The sequence below is a fragment of the Macrobrachium rosenbergii genome, chromosome 31 (genome assembly GCF_040412425.1).
Source record: "Macrobrachium rosenbergii isolate ZJJX-2024 chromosome 31, ASM4041242v1, whole genome shotgun sequence".
Taxonomy (NCBI): Eukaryota; Metazoa; Arthropoda; class Malacostraca; order Decapoda; family Palaemonidae; genus Macrobrachium; species Macrobrachium rosenbergii.
In genome coordinates, this window is record NC_089771.1 from 21,353,770 (window position 1) to 21,375,383 (window position 21,614).

The 21,614-nt window shown below is 37.8% G+C and overlaps 1 protein-coding gene across 1 annotated transcript in view; it reads left to right on the forward strand.

The window, feature by feature from the left end:
• Positions 1-21,614, forward strand: part of LOC136855409 (uncharacterized) — an 866,344-nt gene that overhangs the window by 156,310 nt on the left and 688,420 nt on the right.

Below are 21,614 nucleotides of genomic sequence, written 5' to 3' on the forward strand. Positions count from 1 at the left end.
GATCACCCATCTTAGGGCTAGGCTGAACTAGCTCAGATTTCCAAGATGAAGGTATAAGAACTGGGGAACTTTCCGAGTAAGCCAGAATTACTGACCGGTACTGATATTTCATAAAGACAACTGTTCATCAGCAAATACATCTCTTGTTTAAATTATGCCATCTTTGCTGCAGCATGAATTTTGTGCAAGGGAGGTAATCAACGCCTTTGTTTGTGATTTCATTTTTGTTTTTAATTAAGGCAAGACACAGTCCAGGACCTCTTCTAACGTCTTATAGATGTTTTATATTTCCAGTCAAAATTTCGTAATATGGTGGACAGTGTAAGATTCCTGAGTGAATATTTTTATACACTACCTTCCACAGGATATTGTAGTCATTGTCTTTGCTTGAATGGTAATTCGTTGTGAACGAATTTAATATATAATAATGGCTTCTTTTTGTTCACGTATGGCATTTTATTGGAGGCTCATTTCGATGTTCTTTTTTTTCACCATCCACGTTAACTTGTATTAGAAGTCAGATAATTTCTCATTTTACGCATTTACTTGTATAATACGATTTCTCTTCTTTATAAATTGTGCAGTTCTCGTTGGTATAGTTATTCCAGGGAATTTTGTAAGGAATGCTTTTCATGGTGAAAAATTGTGCGCAGGTTGCAGTCATTCCCTTGGCTCTGCATTTTACACGGACGGAACATATGGGATCCATATTGTATATGAATGGAAGTTCCCATGTATGAATAAATATTTTCCTTAGCATACAGATGCTCCTGATGGGTAGGCAAATCTTTATACAGAGGGTAATTCATCTTGTATACGGATGGGAATTCTGAAGACTTAATGGACTTTCTTTATAGCGTCTTCCACCCTTTCGCGTATGCCGATAATGTGGCCCTTCGTCCTTATTTCTTCTTTCCTTCCTTCCTTCCTCGTCAGGTTCTAAGGCAGTGGCGTACGAGATGTAAGTGCTAACCCTTGTATTGCTCTTTCAACGCCCTGCCGCCACCTGGGCTAACGTCCAAGTGAATTTCCTTGTCCGCCGCCTCTTTCTCGACCTCCCACCCCCCCCCCCTTTTATATTTCTCCTCGGCCCTGTTCAAATCCCTCTTGTACATTTGCATCAGTTTCGTGTTGAATGTAGCTTGAGATATTCTTCCTTATTGCTTATTCTTCCTTTTATAATGCTTCTTGAAAGTGTATTCATCAGGGATTGCTTTTGACATATCCTTCTGCAGGATTCGCGAACTACAGTCTGTTGCCTGTGAAACATTAATTGTATTTTACTTGAGAGAAATGGTAAAAAGTATAACTTGGTTGAACCAGACCACTGAGCTGATTAACAGCTCTCCTAGGGCTGGCCCGAAGGATTAGATTTATATTACGTGGCTATGAACCAATTGGTTATCTAGCAACGGGACCTACAGCTTACTATGGAATCCGAACCACATTATAGCGAGAAATGAATTTCTATCACCAGAAATAAATTCCTCTAATTCTTCATTGGCCGGTTGGAAAATCGAAAGCGGGGCCAGCAGAGTGCTAGCTGAGAACGGTACCCACCCATCCAATGAGGAATAAACCTGTGGGACTGGATATAGTATAGTTTACTGTTTTCATTATAATGATCTTCATGACAGCTGACCTGCAGTTTGCACGTTCTGTAAATCAGTCACTACAGGGAGGTCATGGCTGGAGGACAAATGATTTAGGGGTGTGGGAGGGTTTGCTGAACAATACATGAAGTAATTGCGAAATATTAGTCATACGGTATTTGTTCCTTCATAAGCAGACACTCTCTCTCTCTCTCTCTCTCTCTCTCTCTCTCTCTCTCTCTCTCTCTCTCTCTCTCTCTCTCTCTCTCCGTTATTTGGGAATGAAAAATTAATATGGATATGATGGTATAGTCTTCAGGAAAATAGTTCCTAGCTTGCTGGAATAGTAATGTTCTTAGAACACCCAATAAGTTGCTGCAACAGTAAACAAGTTGTTATCTTCTTTTTATCTTCGCTGAGGTCGTAAGTATTATATCAGGAAGAATTGTACCAAGTTATTTGCTGTTTTGTTGTCAAAATTTTTATTCTTCCCTTTGGCGAAGCTGTTATAGCATTGAATGCGTATTCTTGTTACTGTCTACTTTATTTATACTTTAATGGAATTAGTACGAAACGTTTTCCTATTTTTTTTGTATATTGGATGTGAAAATTTATGGTAATTGTATTTTAATTTACACAGGTGCATCCAGAACAGTATAAACGCGATGGAAAATGCCAAAGAATTGCAGTATTGTCATGAAGACTTCTTATTAAAGTGGAGGCCTAGAAATAAACATCTTCAAAAAGTGTGACTGCCGGAAGTAAAAGGCCTTCATTTTATTTTGGTGAAAAAGGACCAGCTGTTTTGTCACTTGATTATCTAGATTGGAAAGCTTTTGCCGAAACCTTCCTTCGTCAGGAGAAAGTCGAGTAGCGTTCAGATCGGAATCGGACGCCATCCAGACGCTTGGAAAAAGATTTTCTCTCTTTCGCCTCGAGAAGGTTTTCGCTTCTTTTACATTGATTGGATTGTGTTTCACTTCTTTTACATTGATTGGATTGTGCCAGACTATGTCTGTTCTTCATTCTGCTGTTATATCTTTGCTTATGAATTCAACCTTTCCCTCACCCATTTTTTATTCTCAGTTTCATCTCGAATGATGGTTTTCTTACCACTTTCCATATCCTAGTCTATATTTAGTGTCTTCAGTTCCCCCTCTTCTTCTATTTTCGGTTTCTTCGTCTAATATCAGAATTTGTTATCTCAGTTTTACTGTGTCCTTCTCGCTCATTATGTAAACATTTTTCTTAATTTCTTTTTTTAGTTTAACTTCGTTGGAAAGTTGAGTGATTATTTTAATTTTCACCCAGGTTTTGTATTTCTCTTCTTACACGTACGTACATACATACATATATTTATACACACGCATATATACACATACATACATACATACATATACATGCACAGACATATATATATGAGGATATATATACATACATACATACATACATATGTATATATATATATATATATATATATATATATATATATATATATATATATATATATATGCTAAAGAAATCTGCATTGGTTATTTTTTCCTGAGCCTTTACTTGCGATCTAGTCTTTTAAAGATTGTTGTCACTTGCAATATACCGTAAATTTTTCTCATGAAATAATTTCCCTGTATCACAATTTTTGTTGCAATTTACTACATGACTAATAGTGCACCGTATGGAGCTAAAAGAAAATCAGTTTAAATGTACCAATTGTGACCATTGCCTGTTCTCGCCTCTCAGATTACGAACGGCAACACCCCTACTATTGTTCTACATTGTATAAACAAGTAAAACAACCATTCGTTTAAAGTCATTTACACGTTTAGAGAGGGTTCACAGATGTATAGCAGTTATATGTGAAATGACTAGAGAGTTGTCAATCACGGTAAGAACTTTAACAGTAAGTACGGAATTTGTGATTTTCTTATTCGTCATAGACCTGTAGTTTATTTGTTAATCTTAATAAAACACCTACTATGTTTCCTATTAATGTCCGCAGATGAACAAAATATGCCCGATTAGTGTTGGTAAGAAGATTCATCTAACTAGATGAGCTTTATAAACTTCGGAGACGTTAAACGAGCAACGGACAGAGAACCGAGTCTGTCAATAAGCATTGTCAGTTCCTGCGGCGACACGTCAAGAAATCATTTACTAGACTTTCATAAATTATATATATAAATATATGTGTGTGTGCATGTATGTATGTATGCATATTTATTATGGTCGTTACCTACAGTCAGCAATCACAGCTTGTTGCGACAATTCATGATTCCAGTACGAACCTGCCGGCGTATCGAATTATCTATGTAAATGGTCTCGTAAAGATCAGTTCATTTAAAATTCAAACTTGACCCCGCTTCTTCCTGCACCTGCCGAATCGCCGCGTATGTAAACACAACCTCAGGGTTCATCCACACGAGAGCAAAGCGTGTAAACTCACCTTATCGCAGACATATGACAAGCTGGTTGCAAACATGCCCTTGTTGGATAATTACATAATATACTAGTGCGGACTAGCACAAATTGACCTGTTGGTAATAAAGAGGTTGAACAACCAACAAACAAGTGTTATGTGTTGGACAGCCATTGTTTCCCTGAATGTGTAGGAAAAAGATCGGGTGTCCCCAAAATCTACACTTTCGTTTCTCATTGCGTTACCACGAAAGTATGATAGACGAACCTGCCACATATAGCAAGTCCTATTTGCTCAATGGCATATCGAAGACTGAGTATTGTAATGTGGGCTTCGTGTCCTAGACGGTGAGATTTGGAACAATGTTTTGGTAATGTCAGTGGATATGACCCAGACGATGGCCCATACTCGTACATGTATACTGTTGTATAAGTTTATAGAACAGTATTTACGTGTTTTGCTAAACGCACCCTTGGAGTCCATTGTACGTTTAAAATATCGTCATTATTTATGTTACATTTTCAGTTGCGTATTTCCAAGTACAGTGAAAAATGTTTTATTTTGGTTACAAGGCATTCTGATTGCTAGCAGGTTCGAATATGAAACTGATTAATGTTTTGTGCTCGTTTGCGTATTTATCAAGATAGTTGATGAATTGAAACTAGAATTGGAATTAGATCCTGTAACTTATTCTTGTTATAATGGAAGAAATACATTATTTACACCCAGTAAGAGAGTATTCCACAAAGAAAGTCTCAAGCATAAGAAATGGAAACAGTGGTACCAAACCTCTCTCTCTCTCTCTCTCTCTCTCTCTCTCTCTCTCTCTCTCTCTCTCTCTCTACACTTTATATGTGTATATAGCCTATATATATATATATATATATATATATATATATATATATATATATATATATATATATATATATATATATATAAAGATTTTATCTTTTAGTTGGCGCCTAAAGGTGAGGTTGTTAGCCCCATGCCATTTTCTTGATCTCAGTTGGATAGATCGATGGGCCCCAGGTTGGGGCTGGACCACGGACGTAGAAGACGCGAGCCCAGCGTTTCTCCTGGACTACTGCTGAACTGCAGCACCCACTATACACACACACACACACACACACACACACACACACACACACATATATATATATATATATATATATATATATATATATATATATATATATATATATGTGTGTGTGTGTGTATGTGTATATATATATACATATATATATTACACATGCATACTGTACATATATACATACACCGCATTTACAATTATTTTATCTCTCTCTCTGTCTGTCTGTCTGTCTCTCTCTCTCTCTCTCTCTCTCTCTCTCTCTCTCTCTCTCTCTCGAACACAGTGTGTTTGTCTCTCTCTCTCTCTGGTTGTCATAGCAACCAGCGACCTCCGCAATTAGCGTCTTCGTTCTCATAATAAATCTCCTTTTCATGCACTTAATAGGGTGCCGTGACCTCGTAAATTGACTTAACATATTTTGATAGCGACGTGGAATGCTGAAGCAACCATATCGATATTTAATGACTAACTGTTTTTAAGAAATCACTGCAGCAAGTTAGTTTGGGCAAAATTGATTATGACAGGGGTATTGAGATAGATGAAGAATTTGTAATATTAAAGTTGACATTACATTCATGAGCGTTGCTTGTATGTTATCCGATTCGGAAAATCTCTTAAGCTGAAAGGATGGGTTTATGAGCTCACAGGGAGAGAGTTCAGTGCCCAAATACTTACCATACGTGTGTGTGTGTGTGTGTGTGTGTGAGTGCATGTGTGTAGTCTATTTTGTAATTATTATTCAGAAGATGAACCCTATTCATATGGAACAAGCCCACAGGGGCCATTGACTTGGAATTCAAGCTTTCGAAGAATATGATGTTCATTAGGAAGAAGTAAGGGGAGGTAAAGGGAAATGCAGAAAGAAGAGATACCACTTATAAAAAAAGAAAAAATGAATTAATAAATTAATAAACATATAAAAATGTATTAAAATGCAAGGAGAATAGTATTTGGGTAGTAATGCATTGTATCATCGCTCGAACTTCTGAAGTTCAAAATTGCGCGACATCCTCAGGGAGGCTGTTCCACAGTCCAATAAATCGTTTATTGTAATGGGGCGTGGTTCCAGAGAAGAACAAATCAAGTAACTGTTATCTTCATCCCTAATCTGCTGACTCCTAGATAAACCCCTGTGCAAAAACTGTGACAACGTAAGTTACGTGAAATATCTGCTTCTTAAACTTGGTAAGGTGTATCATTCGAACGTTAAACACTCTACCACGAATTGTCTAGTCTTACTTCTGTCTTGCACACAAACTTCGGCTATCGTAGATACTGTGGCCATTCTAGTCTAACGACTCTTCCTCTCTGTAGTGCCAACAGTTTCCCAATCTCACTCCTTCCTCCAGAACTTCCGAATGAGGTATTTTTCATCATCCTACCAACCTCTGTTCTCCTCATGTACCCAACTACCTCAAAGAAGTCTTATACATCTTTACACCTATTCGATCATTGTTACCTCATCTTTTTCATTTCTCAACTTTTCCCACCCTTTCAGTCAGTCTTGCTCTCATTCATTATGCAAACAGCTCATCTTAACAGCTTCTACCTTTCTCCTTTTCTCGTTCACGTTCATGATCCACATTTTCATGCCGAGATCCTGCTACCTACTCAGATTCGCCAGTCGGTGACTTGCATCATTTCTCAACCTGTTATCATCTGTTACAGTTTCTCTAGAATACTTGTACAAATCATCCACTTACATTCATTTATCATTTATATTGTCAGTTGATGCTCACTTTCCTTGTCTTCATTTATCCTCACTGCTCTACTGTCGCTTTCATCTTCTCAGACACTCTCAAACTCTTTTATAATCTCTACGTCATCTCTTTACTATCACAGCCAACACTTCATCATCAGAAACAACAGTTCTCTCTGCTCATAACCCCTTTTCTTATCCCAGACATTGCACTTACATCTCCTAAACTCGTCTCATTCTCCATCGGTAAAAAAATTTCCAACAGCCGTGGAAACGCAGAGTATGCTTGCATAAAACCCACTTTTGCACCAAACCAGTCACACTCATGTTTGCAAATTTAACACAAGCTTCACTACTAACATACTTAGCACCCTTCACATACCATATCTATATGTTCTGTTGTAAATGTTTTCTTAGTCCTTGCATACCACACACAGGATTTTACTTTTACATTCAAACGTCTTATGCTTACACATTTAGTTCCTTGTGCCTCATATTTATTTTCTGGATCTCTTTATCTTGCTACCCAACCATTCCAGCTATGCTTTGTACTGTCCTAAGCACTGAATGGCCGAAAGTGTCCCAGGGCTTGACCTGACACTGTAAATTTCATAAAACCATACCAAACAGTGCCGTTGAATCTGTTTTCCATATTTCAACTTCTCAATTGGCGACTTTAATAGGTACTTCCATATGCATTCTCAAATGTACTGTACAAGTATCCATTCAGTCTTGCGTCATTCAGGTCATACTCTCTTTAATTCTCCACATTCAACTTATAGTCCAAACGTATCTTGAGACATTGCCCATTTGTCCTACACTAGAACTCTCATTTTATCCTACCACCATTTTCTCATATTACACCCTCCCTATGCTCTTTTACCCATAGTTCTTCTCCACTGATTGTGCGACACTATTCCTGACCTTTGCATACTTTTCATTAACTCGATTTCAGTTTTCTTTTTTGTATCTCAAACCATTTTGCATTATCTCTCTTTTGTGTCATCCTGTCATTTCATATCAAATAAATGTGATTTAATTACATTAATGGCCTATTATGAACCGTTCCTCTCTCAGTGAAGCTGCCTAAATTTTTCACTTTTGTTTCAGTTATACAATATAGCTCCAGCCACTGTCTTTTTTCCATTACAGCCATTAACTTGTTCTTTCATGAACTCCTTGACTTGTAACGATTGAACTCGATGTTTTCCTCAGTATTTACCCCCTCTTGAATGCATGGTTTCCAAAATATGTTCATTTTTTGGAACCATGTATTCCCCGTCATCAAGCCCTTACAAAGAACAAATTTTTGGAAAGCTCTTTCTGTTCTCATTCACTCCACGCCCTCTAGAGATATCAGTTACGTGTTTTTTTTTCTCTCTCTGCAATCGTCCTTTGCATTTAAATCTCCCAGCGCAGCCACCCTTTCTGCTTCAGGTCGAAACACTGCCTGGTAAAGAATCAGGTTTTCCCAGAATGTCTCTCAGTCTCTGGACCATATACGCCAGTCTCTTTCAACATTGGTTTTTATTAATTTTTTTTTTAATCCGTTGTACCCATAATGTCTTTGGCTAACACACTTGTATTCTTTTACCCTTTCCCACAGTAATCCTGATAAAGACAAGCTCTGCCACTTCTGTTACCCTTTATCTCGTAGCCATGGCAGTCTCACACACACACACACACACACACACACACACACACACACACACACACACGTTGTGTGCGTGGCATTTTTGAAATTCACTTTCGACCATCCAAAAATGCAAAGTTAGTTATCGGCTGTTATTCATGGTAGTATATTTGTGTATATTTATTCAAAATTCATTAATGCTGATCTTTAAAAATGAAACGCATTCATCCACACGTGCATGATATGTGTACTTCTGTGTTTAGAACTCTCGCTTTACTTCATTGGAATTTGAATGTTTGAAGAATTCGATGAATTGAAGATTTTCTCTCTCTTTAAATTTAAAGGTCCACATTATCTTTCCTTGCAGTCTCTTTTTTTAAAATGGCAATAAATATATGATGTAATGAAAGTTAAGGCGGAGCTTATGTATCAAGAGATTAAAACCAAATTCCCTGCATTTTGCCCAAGTTCATCATTTGAGGAAAAAGTAGATTGCGCCCTGTGTTCCTCTTTGCAACACTTGCAAATTAAAGGGAAAGTTTCTACAGCAAGCCTCAGCTGTACCTCCCACTATTCCCTCTCTCTCTCTCTCTCTCTCTCTCTCTCTCTCTCTCTCTCTCTCTCTCTCTCTCTCTCTCTCTCTTCCCAAGAGTATACCTTCTTTATTGGCTCATGCGTTACTTTTCAGCCAGTTTTTTATTTCACAGTTTGGGTTGTCGCAGTGTTTTGAATTCCTTCTAATGCTGTTACGGTGCACAGAAGAATAAAATTTATCCAGCGACGAAAAACATCTGCCTACAGGATGTTTTTGTATTATGCTTAAACAGACTATCTTTTTTTTCTATCTGATGAGAAAAACTGTGTTTCTGACAAAACCAAAAATATTTATTCTGTTTGATGGAAGGATTCCGATAACTTCCAATAGACAGCCTTCAGTACAGTTCAGCTGTAGGCAACAAGTACAGTATTGGTCGTTGGCGTTGGCTTGTAAACGCAGCCATTGTTAATTAAGACTTTGTGCCGTGTATATTCAGAGTTGGGTTGGAATTTGACAAGAATTATTTAAAGATGCAGGTTATAATTATTGTCAAACAGGCTTTTTGGCGCGCTGCGCGCGCTGGAACCCGGCACTGCTGTCTCCCCTACCCTCCCGATCCCATACCTACCCCCCCCATCCGGGGCGGACAAACAGGTTTACAGGAAGAGGGTGGATGTCTCCCCTACCCTCCCATTCCCCTACCTACCCCGCTCCACCCGGGGCGGACAAACCGGTTTGGCGGGGGTGGATGGCTGTTTCATGTCTCCCCTATTGTTACGCGGGGGAGGACAAACAAGATCCATTCGGTTTTACTATTATAGATGCAATGCACCGTCTGGTTATTATATATTTCCAAAACTCATCGATTATCAAATACAACGAGTATGAAATCTTAAACTAGATCTTTATGTAGTTTACAGAAGTCAGTATTGAGGATAAGGGTTGATAGCCAAATAGCCAAACATTATCTTCAGTATATCAGGGGTCATATCAACAGCCGACTGACTTTTATTCAAATGCGATATTTTCTTGTGGTTATGGTTTTGCTTGCTGTCAAGAGGGGTGGGTTTAACCTATAGGCAATTTACATCAAAACCCATTGTGTCTCTTTTGACCTGAATCGATTCCTGTGCTTTGTGATTGGTCGTCTTATTTGGTTTGCAGTCTGTGAAGGGAGGAAGAAAAAGGAACTAACAACTTGCCCCTATAAAGTATGTGTTGGGATTTGAAGAGTATAGCCATACATACATATATACACTCCAGGGAATTGCACCCTCGACCTTTAGGTGAGCACCAGCTCCTACTAGCCTAGCTGGCAGTATCTGGATGAGGACTCAGCTTACGAACGCCTACAGCCTTGTAGGTTGAAATTTCATTTGGTATAGACTAAATCTACAATCGAAAATTGTGGCCTTATTCAGGATGAGCACCAGAATTCATAGACAGTGGGATGATGGAGGGTTAAGGCATGGAGCCATTTGTCTCCTCGGCTTCAACTCTGGATAAAAACCAAGAGGCAACTGCGTTTAACAAGGAACTGGTTAGTCTTTAGTGTATTTAGCCAGAAAATCACATATGTGGGTGCTGAGAAGAATCTCTCAGTTTATCAACACTAAGGATAAGTCGAAAATTGGAATTTGGATTTTAAGAACCTTAAATCAGACTGGAAATATAGATTATGTAGAAAATTATTTCAAGAGAGATGAATTCGACATCTTAGCTGTTTGCGAATTACAGTGCAAAGAAATTGGAAAACTGAGCTTATGTAAGGTAATGTTTGTGCTTATTTAAGAAAACCAGATGGAACTGGTAGAGGAGTAAAAATGATCTTCGCGTGAAAGCCGTAAAAAGGCACTGACTTAATGGAGAGCAGTAAACAGTAGATTAATATATATATATATATATATATATATATATATATATATATATATATATATATATATATATATATATATATATGTGTGTGTGTGTGTGTGTGTGTGTGTTTGTGTTTGTGTGTGTGTATAAGTATATATAATGCGTGTGTGTGTTTTTTTACTTCGTAATGCATGACTTTTCACGTAATCTTTGTTTATTTTTTATGCATTACATGAAATTTTCCATATAATTTATAGATAATATCAATGTACCCTATAACACGTACCATAGGTTCGCTTGAATATCCAGCAGGTCTCAACTCCTCCTCCTCCTTCTCCTCCTCCTCCTCTTTTCCTTCCCTCCATCTCTCTCCTCCTCAGTGTTTCACCTCGTCCCTCTCCCCTTTATCATTGTTAGATACCTGAGGCTATGAAGCCTAGATGAGCATCGACTGCTCATATTGGATCTGGCCCTGGTTTAAGTTTGCCTTGAATGCTATTACAGAGAGAGAGAGAGAGAGAGAGAGAGAGAGAGAGAGAGAGAGAGAGAGAGAGAGAGAGAGCTGTACCTCTACAATGTCATTTCAGTTTTACTGGTATTTACGTGGATAATTAAACCGTCTGTTTCGGTATTTGAGGTAGATTGAGAGAACTTTGCATTGCTACAGTTTCGTTTCCATTTTGTTATTTATCTCGATTATATATTTTTGGAGTGAGAGAGAGAGAGAGAGAGAGAGAGAGAGAGAGAGAGAGAGAGAGAAGCATTCCATTCATAATTTATCCATGTCTGAAATTATGATAATTTACAGATGCCGTCTGAAATAATTTCTATTAGAAATCATGATTATCTCGTATTTCATTACGTAAATGAGATAGTGTGTGTGTGCGTGTGTGTGTGTGTATATGGCAGCACTGGTGTGGATTTTCAGCAGCATGATTCTCTCTCTCTCTCTCTCTCTCTCTCTCTCTCTCTCTCTCTCTCAGCAGGAAATGTGGATCCCATGTTACAGTCTTTAGTTTAGATGATACAGATTTTTTAGCAAGTTATAATTATGATCCTTTCAGGGACCTCAGTCTCCGAATAGAGTATATATAGCGTTTCCCGTTACCAGACATCACAATATCTTCATATTTCTTGCACCTGGATCTGAAGGCTTTGTAGTGGCAAGCGTATTAAAAAAATCGCGAAGAATTCGAGAAGTTAAGAGGGCATTGCGGCTATTACAATTACACACACACACACATATATATATGTATACATACATTCTTAATCACACTAATTCATATTATTTCTTGGCAATCATCTAGTTTCTTGAAGCAAGGCTAATCAGGCGCTCAGATGATAGAATGTGTCCAAAATATGTGTTAATCGGCCCACTGCTTTCGCGATGGATTTTCCTCCTTATTAGACACCCTCTTACCAAGGCAATAACAGCTTGGCTGATTGGCTGGGCGGGTTATCGCGGCTGGGCTAATTTCGTCCCAGAGATTACATTTTATTGGAAGAAAGCTGGCGGGGCTTGAACCTGGATGGTACAACCCAATTTAACCTCCTACGTACAGCCAAAGGATTACTTCCTTCCTGTGATGAGGTCGCGCCGTTTTGGCAGGTTTTGCTTGCTGTTTTTGGCCAGGTTTTTGCTCGCAGTTTTCGTTGATTTTTGTCTGGTAAGTTTTGTTAGATGTTGGACCGAACGTGTCTGCCCTGTGGTTTCTGCGTTTATTCGCATTTTATGCCGTAATGTTTTGCTGAAATGTAACATGTCAGCTGGATGCTGGCAGTTGATTTTTCCTTTGCCAGAACATCAGTGGTTTTTCGATGAAATAAACCATTTCATGTTTTTCCAAATGATATCACCAAACAAGTGTAACCCATTTCGAGAAGAGCTGGCTGTGTGTGCTATTGTTCTTTCCCAGTATAGTTTGTAAATATTGTATCGGTGTAAAAGATAACAAATGTTCAAGTGAACCACATTTCTTAACGGAATAAGCAGTATTCAACATTCGTTTAGGACTAATGGCCCTCAGTTTCTTCAAGTTACTTTCAGTTTCGTTAAGAATATTGGATCTCTCTCTCTCTCTCTCTCTCTCTCTCTCTCTGTATCGGTAACTGTTGGTGTTTTTCAGTTATTATATACTTGCACTTTTAATAGTCTCACAGCGACTTATCAATACAAACACACACACACACACACACACACATATATATGTATATATATATATATATATATATATATATATATATATATATATATATATATATATATATATATATAAATTCATAGTGACTGTTAAAAGTCACTATGGAAGTATGTGATGATATTTATAGAAAGTTTGGCCTTTCTGAGAACTGGAATGTGAGCACTTTTGGAACTAACACTTCGAAAGGTGAAATGCTGAAGGTGGTAATGACATATTTGATGTCTTGTATTGTACTGTTAAGGTCTAATTTTATTTGATTTATGAAAATTATGCTTTAAAGCCAAGCACTGGAGTACCTTCAGCCATTCAACGCTTAGGCTAGAGAACAAAGGGAGTTGGACAGCAAGCTGGAATAAAGGAGGGGGAATGGAGGTAAAATAAAAGGCTAAAAAGTGGGAACAGCTACGAGCTAGAAGGGACGCTGCCAACGGCTTAATGCCTACACTACACTACCTGAGGCTCACTGACGGCACTGACTTCTTACGGGGAATTAAGCTCTTATCGATTTTACCTTAAGTAGGTGATATTTGCTTGTTTTTTTACTACGCCTTTGAATTTCACTTCCCAGCTTTTCATTTCAATGAATGAAATAGGAGTGACTGTTTTGACCCTTCTCTTTATGGGGGTTCAACTCCTTTACTGATGTATGCAAAAAGATGTACAGATACAAAGTTGTGTTCGCCTTTCAGATTTATTCTTTTACCTCCGAAAATGTTATGAACCATTCTCCATTCTCTCTTCGCCATTATAATAACCATAAGCGATTGGATTTGAAGGTAGAGAAAATCGGCAGAGGGGCGAGTTTTATCGGCACTGCGGCCGCTCTCACAATCTCCGCTTCGGGTAAGCAACTCGGCGTGACAGATAAATGGCGCCTTTGATGCAAACGTCACTCGCTTTCTAGCAGCGAGGGAGGTTGAAATTCTCATAAACATCGAATCTCTCGGCAACTTAAGAAAGTTTTGTGTTCACTCTCTCTCTCTCTCTCTCTCTCTCTCTCTATCTATCTATATATATCTCTCTCTCTCTCTCTCTCATATATATATATATATATATATATATATATATATATATATATGTATATATATATATATATATATATATATATATATACATATACTATACATACACATATATATATACATACAGATATATATCATTGCTAGAAAGTTCTAATGTCACTGATGGTACGTTTGTAATTAACTATACTTCTCTTTGATCATCTTGTATAAAGTTAATTGTCGCAATAGGATACGTTCCGGTAACATACATTTTTTCCCCCATTTGTGCCGGCCATTGCATATTAAAGCATATTACATATTACCGTCATTTTACACAGCCGGGTACTCCATGTGAACTGCAAATGGTAAGATGCAGTTTTATTTATTTTGCCGCTTATTATTTATATTTATATATTATGGGGTGGAGACAAAGAATCATTTTTACTCTTACCTAATTATCGCCCGGATTTTTCAACATTCAGAAAGCATTGAACGTAACAAGTGATGTACGTAATGCACTTGATATTTTATAAACATGATAGTTACAAAATTATTTCAATTCAGCAATCACACACACATGTATATATATATATATATATATATATATATATATATATATATATATAGAAAGAGAGAGAGAGAGAGAGAGAGAGAGAGAGAGAGAGAGAGAGAGAGAGAGAGAGAGAGAGAATGTATGTATGTATATTCATACATATTTGTGTGTATGTGTTTACGGATATTTACTACGTAAGTTTTTCATACTGTTGATCGGAATACTACCTCATTTACCTGCACTGGTTACACGCTCACCATGTATAGTTTAATATGTAAATAAAGAAAGAGCTAATATTAAAGATTTTGTGAAAGTCTGTCAATAACAGCATGTTTTCGTCCATATGCTGACGTCACAATAACAACGCTCTGGTATTGTGCTATTTCTGTATACATGTAACTAGTTTTGTCTTTCTTTTGTCCTAGTTAGAGGTATCATGATTTTAATGAAAGTAGCATGACGTAACGACAACTATAATAGCTGAAGTATTGATTTGTTTCCTTTTTTTTTATATTACCGGATGTAGTCTTGTTTGAATATAGATGAGGTAATTTTGTACGTTAGGTGTTTTTCTTCGCATCCTGATTGCAGTACCGTAATTCACAGATTTGCAATTAGTATGTATTTCTATAGATATTTAATGAGAAGATTTATTTTAGGACTTTTTGACCTCTTGGGCATACTGTTATTGTTTCTTAGTCCATTTGTTTACTCATGAAAAAGTCAGGAAATAATCCGTTTCCTGTTCATTATTTGAAAAAGTCAGTAAATAATCTGCTTCGTCTTTATTACTTCAAAAAGTCACTAAATAATCTGTTTCTTCATCGTTATTCATTTTGGGTTCATTCTTGTGGCTTTATAAATGACTTTTCCGTTATACATGCATGAATGCACACGTCGTCTCAGCGTTATGATAACCTTGCATAAAAGTGAAGTATCTCTTTCCCCGCAGTCCTATGTTAAGCGGCGTCTTAACGGTATACTCTTCGACTGGAACGTCTTTCATGCTATTATTTTTTATGGGATACGAGGAAGTTATTATTAAAGAACTTTGCCATCAGCTCCTTTACTTCGTTGCCTAAAATCTCACTCTCCTTAGACATTCTATCTATCCCTTACTATTTATCTCGCGCTCCACATTCTTCTACCTTCACACAGTAATATGCCAAGGAGATGGGAAACTCCCCTTTGACATTTGAGAATTGGGTACGTACTCTTAACCCATGGTATATTAATGACTGAGAGATCGCAGCCATGTTGCCTTGACCGCTTTTTCTCAGAGTGCCGCACACTACTGTCTCTCCAGGGCGTCATACCGTCTCCATGGGTTGATCAGACAGTATATGATGAACAACTCTGGTAGAATATTTAGGTTTGTTTGAAATGTCATTAGGAAATTGGATGTGCTGTTATTCTTTTATACATAGTTTTAAGAGTCGAACGTGTAGGTATGTTTAAAACGCGTATCGACTGAGTGTTGTATTTTTTTCTCAAATTCAAGGTTTTCGTCTGTTTCTTTCTGTCGAAGTAACTTGTAAACTGAATTCCCTCCTCGACAGCCATTGTCGTTGCAGTATTAGATTATATAAAGGAATACAGAAGACAATTCTCTTTCACTTATTATTTCAGTAATTCGTCATAAGTGGGACTTCTTAGCCTGGCAGTGGTGGGTAACGAGATGAGCGGGATAGCGAGTTAGAAGCTGAGGCTGGTTTGCCTTTGTCGTTGTCTCAAGTTCTGTCTCCATCGGCCATGTCGGTGGGACGCCTAGCGGAAGATATCAGGAGATGAAGCTTTACCATCTTGTTTAGCTTCAACTTGCAATCAGCATAAAATAATCTGTCGTGTAGATGCCCACGGATCTCCTCTCTCTCTCTCTCTCTCTCTCTCTCTCTCTCTCTCTCTCTCTCTCTCTCTCAGGATTTCGATTCAGATTAATCCTCCCGAAAATTCAGATATTTGTCATATTCGACAGCGGGAAAACTACGTAAAAAGAAAAGATTCGAACTCACAGTTTCTAAAAGGAGTAAATATGTTCATTTTTTTTGTCGCATCTGAATGTTATTCTCATTGACCGAAGAGTATCTGGTTTATTAACCCATTTGTCTTTGAATCGTTCTGTATGGTCTTTAAAAGATATGAAGCTGTCTCTCTCTCTCTCTCTCTCTCTCTCTCTCTCTCTCTCTCTCTCTCTTCTCTCTCTCTCTCTCGTGTGAAATAAATTTGATTATTTCGGCGAAATTAGCCTGGCGCCTCGGGTAAGGGAAAACGCCTCCATAGTAATTGGGAGGAGGAGGAGGAGGAGACGAGAGAGAGAGAAGAGAGAGAGAGAGAGAGAGAGAGAGAGAGAGAGAGAGAGAGAGGGCTGCATATGCTGTAGTGGTTTTTATGTAGAAAATTTGAGGAGCCATCTGATGTTGATAACTATGTTAAAAAAAATACGGTAAGGAGTTAGGAATGATATTTATTAAGATTTAAATGAAATTTTAGACAAACAAGTCTGATGAGCATTAGCCGAATTCTGCAGACAAGCAATAGACTTAACTCTTTAAAATTAGAAAAGTTTATAAAAATTATGGCAAACGTAAGTAGTGAGATTTCGAAATAGCCATACAGTAGAGGGAAATTTACTTACGGTACACCAGTAAATCATCTGAGGTGTGTATTTTTATAAAGGTTTCCAGACTGAGCAGTACAAACAAAAGTAATGTGAAGTGTAAGTATAGGGTTTTATATGATCAGGAATTTATCCTGGGGCTACAATTCAAGACTGCGAGCTGTGAAAGGGTTGGGGAGGTTCTGTGCCTAAAGGGTATTAGAATGATTTCGGTGCTATACCCTTGATTGTACAATTGATATTACTGCCCCATAGGAAAAGCATAGTCTGCCCAGGACTGAGATACTAATTAAATAAGACGCTAATTATCTAAGAGGAGAAGTAAAAAAAAGTAGCAAACAAAACGGGTAACTTTATAACAGAGTAGAAGTTAGCTGTGTTGGCATGAGATCGCAACGGTCGGAATCATTTGAATGAATGCAAGTTACTGATGTTGTTTTTGGCTCCAAACCAGTTGGCGCAGTTAAAGAGAGAATTTCAGACTTGTGTGTCTCTGTCTAATTTCTCTGCCCTAGGGATTTTGGCTTTGTAGAATTATCGCACACCTTTTAAGCCAAAATACAATTGCAGGTCTAAATCCCATGTACCAATGGTAAGCTTTCTGCACCTCAGGTAGTTGCAGCCAGTACAGGATGTGACTGAATATTTCCTCTCTGTATACTGTGTCGGTGTATTTGCTTGAACTCTAGTTCTTCAATAAATGTTAGAGCATCCTTATTGCTCCCCTTGGTTATTTATTGTGAGTATCGGCACAAGCAGGGTCAAATGAATTTTTCTTAATAAAAGCAACTGTCCTGTAGGCTATTGTTTTCCCACGATGTGAGTAAAAGAAAAACATCTATTGTGAAAGTACACCCACCAAAGAAACCGATGTCGCCTCGCCAAACCTTGCTGGGAGAGATCATGTCCTCCTTGCTCTGAACGGTAGCTGAAGTTCCAACTACCAATGCATAGTTACGATGGTTCGAATGAGAGGAGAAGGGAAATTACCAAATTCAGACAAAAAGTGCAATAATGACTGAAATATATTTTCAAGGAGAGAGAGAGAGAGAGAGAGAGAGAGAGAGAGAGAGAGAGAGAGAAGAATTTTATTCTTTTAAGAAATGTAATTGTATTTTATTTCGATATTAATTATCTCTTTTAAGCATAATATCATTAAGAGAGGTCTTCAGGTTTTCCCTCCTGAATCATTCTAATCTTTTGAACTGCAACATTTTCTTTCACCTTCTTTTGCTTCTATAAATTGCTGGCAATCCATCTGGAAAAGAGCAGCATAATCATTGAATTTCAACATCAACCATATCTTCATTTCATATTGTTCAGCACAATTCAAGGTTGAAGTCTTCCTGCTATCCGGACATGAGTCAGTCTCTTTAGGATTAAAGTCCAAAATGAGTCGTCTCTTTAGGATTATGTCCAAACATGAGTCAGTCTTTTAGATTAGGTCCAACATGAGTCAGTCTCTTTAGGATTACGTCCAAACATGAGTCAGTCTCTTTAGGATTAGGTCCAAACATGAGTCAGTCTCTTTAGGATTAGGTCCAAACATGAGTCAGTCTCTTTAGGATTAGGTCCAAACATGAGTCAGTCTCTTTAGGATTAAGTCCAAACATGAGTCAGTCTTTTAGGTTTAGGACCAAACATGAGTTAGTTTCTTTAGGATAAGGTCCAAATATGAGTCAGCCTCTTTGGGATTAGCTCCAAATATGAGTCATTCTCTTCAGGGTTAGGTCCAAACATGAGTCAGTCTCTTTAGGTTTAGACCCAAACATGAGTCAGTCTCTTTAGGTTTAGGTCCAAACATGAGTCAGTCTCTTTAGGCTTAGGTCCAAACATGAGTCAGTCTCTTTAGGATTAGGTCCAAACGCGAGTCAGTCTCTTTAGGATTAGGTCCAAACATGAGTCAGTCTCTTCAGGATTAGGTCCAAACATGAGTCAGTCTCTTTTGGATTAAGTCCAAACATGATTCAGTCTCTTTAGGTTTAGGTCCAAACATGAGTCAGTCTCTTTAGGTTTAGGTCCAAACATGAGTCAGTCTCTTTAGGTTTAGGTCCAAACATGAGTCAGTCTCTTTAGGATTAGGTCCAAACATGAGTCAGTCTCGTCAGGATTAGGTCCAAACATGAGTCAGTCTCTTTTGGATTAAGTCCAAACATGAGTCAGTCTCTTTAGGGTTAGGACCAATCATGAGTTAGTCTCTTTAGGATTAGGTCCAAATATGAGTCAGCCTCTTTGGGATTAGCTCCAAATATGAGTCATTCTCTTCAGGAATAGGTCCAAACATGAGTCAGTCCTTTTAGGCTTAGGTCCAAACATGAGTCAGTCTCTTTAGGTTTAGGTCCAAACATGAGTCAGTCTCTTTAGGATAAGTCCAAACATGAGTCAGTCTCTTTCTTCGACTCCATAATGACTAAGCCAGTCACCACCAAAAGAAATGTCATTTGGGGACCAGTATTCCTGCGTCGGAAAGGATGTTATTTTTGCGCTCGCACCAGTTCTCGTTGCGTGACGCAAAAGAAAAACCTGTCTACATTGAAATGTAATCATTTTCGTGCTAATATTAGTTCTCTTGATATGAATAAAAGAGAAATGTGTTCATTCAACCTTTTACAGCTTCTTGACGCCGGATACTTTTTTTGATCAAATAATGATTTTTTTTTTCCCGTGGAAAGGCCGGAACATATCTGATGGCTCATTTTGCTCGTCAAAAACGCTGCTTCATTATCAGGCTGCACTTTTTATTACAGACTTTTGTTACGAGTCTCATTTTACTCATTAGAACTGCAGTGCTGGTGCTTATATAATATTCCCGGGATTTCATTTTCGTAATATAGTTGTTGGTTATCCTTTTTTTTTTTTTATTTTGCTGCTGAGTCTTTTTTTTTTTATAAAAGCAATTATCGTTATTCGAGCGTACGCCGGTAATGCGTTCGTAACATAGTCTTTTCTTGTGACTATCAAAATCGGTTAATTAGAGAGCGTGACATTTTCCCGTTATTATTCCTAAACCCCTATTTGATATCGGCCGTCTAAATGATTTTTATTTTGATTTTATCTTCTTTACATGCTGAATAGTTAGATCTTTCCTGTTAATGCTGAATAATTAGTTCTTTTCTGTTACATATTATATTGACATTTCAGAACGTAATAGAATTGCATTATAATCGAGCGTTTCAAAATCTGTTCGAAAAAAGCTGTGGAAGAAGTTTAAGATTGTTTATGAATAGGTAAATTGTTAGGCATAAGATGCCGTATTTACGATAAACGTATATTGGGAAGATATTATTAACATTAAAGTTGCGCAAGTTTTCAACAGATGAATAAGTTTAAGGAAGGTAGTCGACAATTATTTCTAAGTAGATGTATACAGTTATATACTATTTGATACTTTATTTATTTTAGTATCGACATTTGCATGCATACAATTTATATATGAATATCCATAACCATGGATCATGTATTTTTTTATTTTTTCGTTAAGATGGCTGCCCGATGGCTTCGGAAAGTACTGGCTTACTCACAAGAAAATCTCCCCTTCTCTCTCTCTCTCTCTCTCTCTCTCTCTCTCTCTCTCTCTTTTTTCTAATTTTTCTTCTCCTTTTTCTTCTTATTGCCTTTCGTTTAACTTGTTACAAGTATATCATATGGTGTCCACTTGTTACAAGTGTATCAAATGGTCTCTCACGTATCACACTTATGAATTTATCATTGTTCGGCAAATTTCCTCAGTACTTTTGTTAATTTATCACGTCAGATTTGGTCCTCTCTCTCTCTCTCTCTCTCTCTCTCTCTCTCTTTCCCATTGAAGTAGAGCAACCCAGAGGAACTTCCCTGTATCCACGCGGCTGCGGCACACACACACACACACACACATATACAGACATACGCACAACCACTACGTATGTTGTTGCTCAACAACTGCTTTAAAGCTCATAATGATAAAGCAGCGACGCCTCAGGCACTGTTTCCGTTTTGTTTGGTTGTTTGTTAAGCGTTGGCGATTGCTTGTTATTTTGTTTGTCCGCCCTCCTGGATGTCAATATATCCGGCGTTTGTTGTCCCTCTGTCTGTTTGTGTTGCCTGGAATGCTTTCAAAACTCTCTGATATGAAGCTCCCGTCTTCGCTTTCAGTGATGTTGTGTTTGTGGGCTTTCATTAACGTTGTGAAGGGAGTGATGTGGCTTTGCACTCCTTTGTGACGTAATGGTGTTTCGAATGAGTGGTTTTTGTTGAAATTTACTTTTCTGTAAAAGAAAACTATTGAGATGGCTATTTGTCAGTTCGTCCGCATTTTCTCTGTCCGCCCTCAGATCTTAAAAACTACTGAGGCTAGAGGGCTGCAAATTGGTATGTTGATCATCCACCCTCCAATCATCAAACGTACCAAATTGCAGTCCTCTAGCCTCAGTAGTTTTGA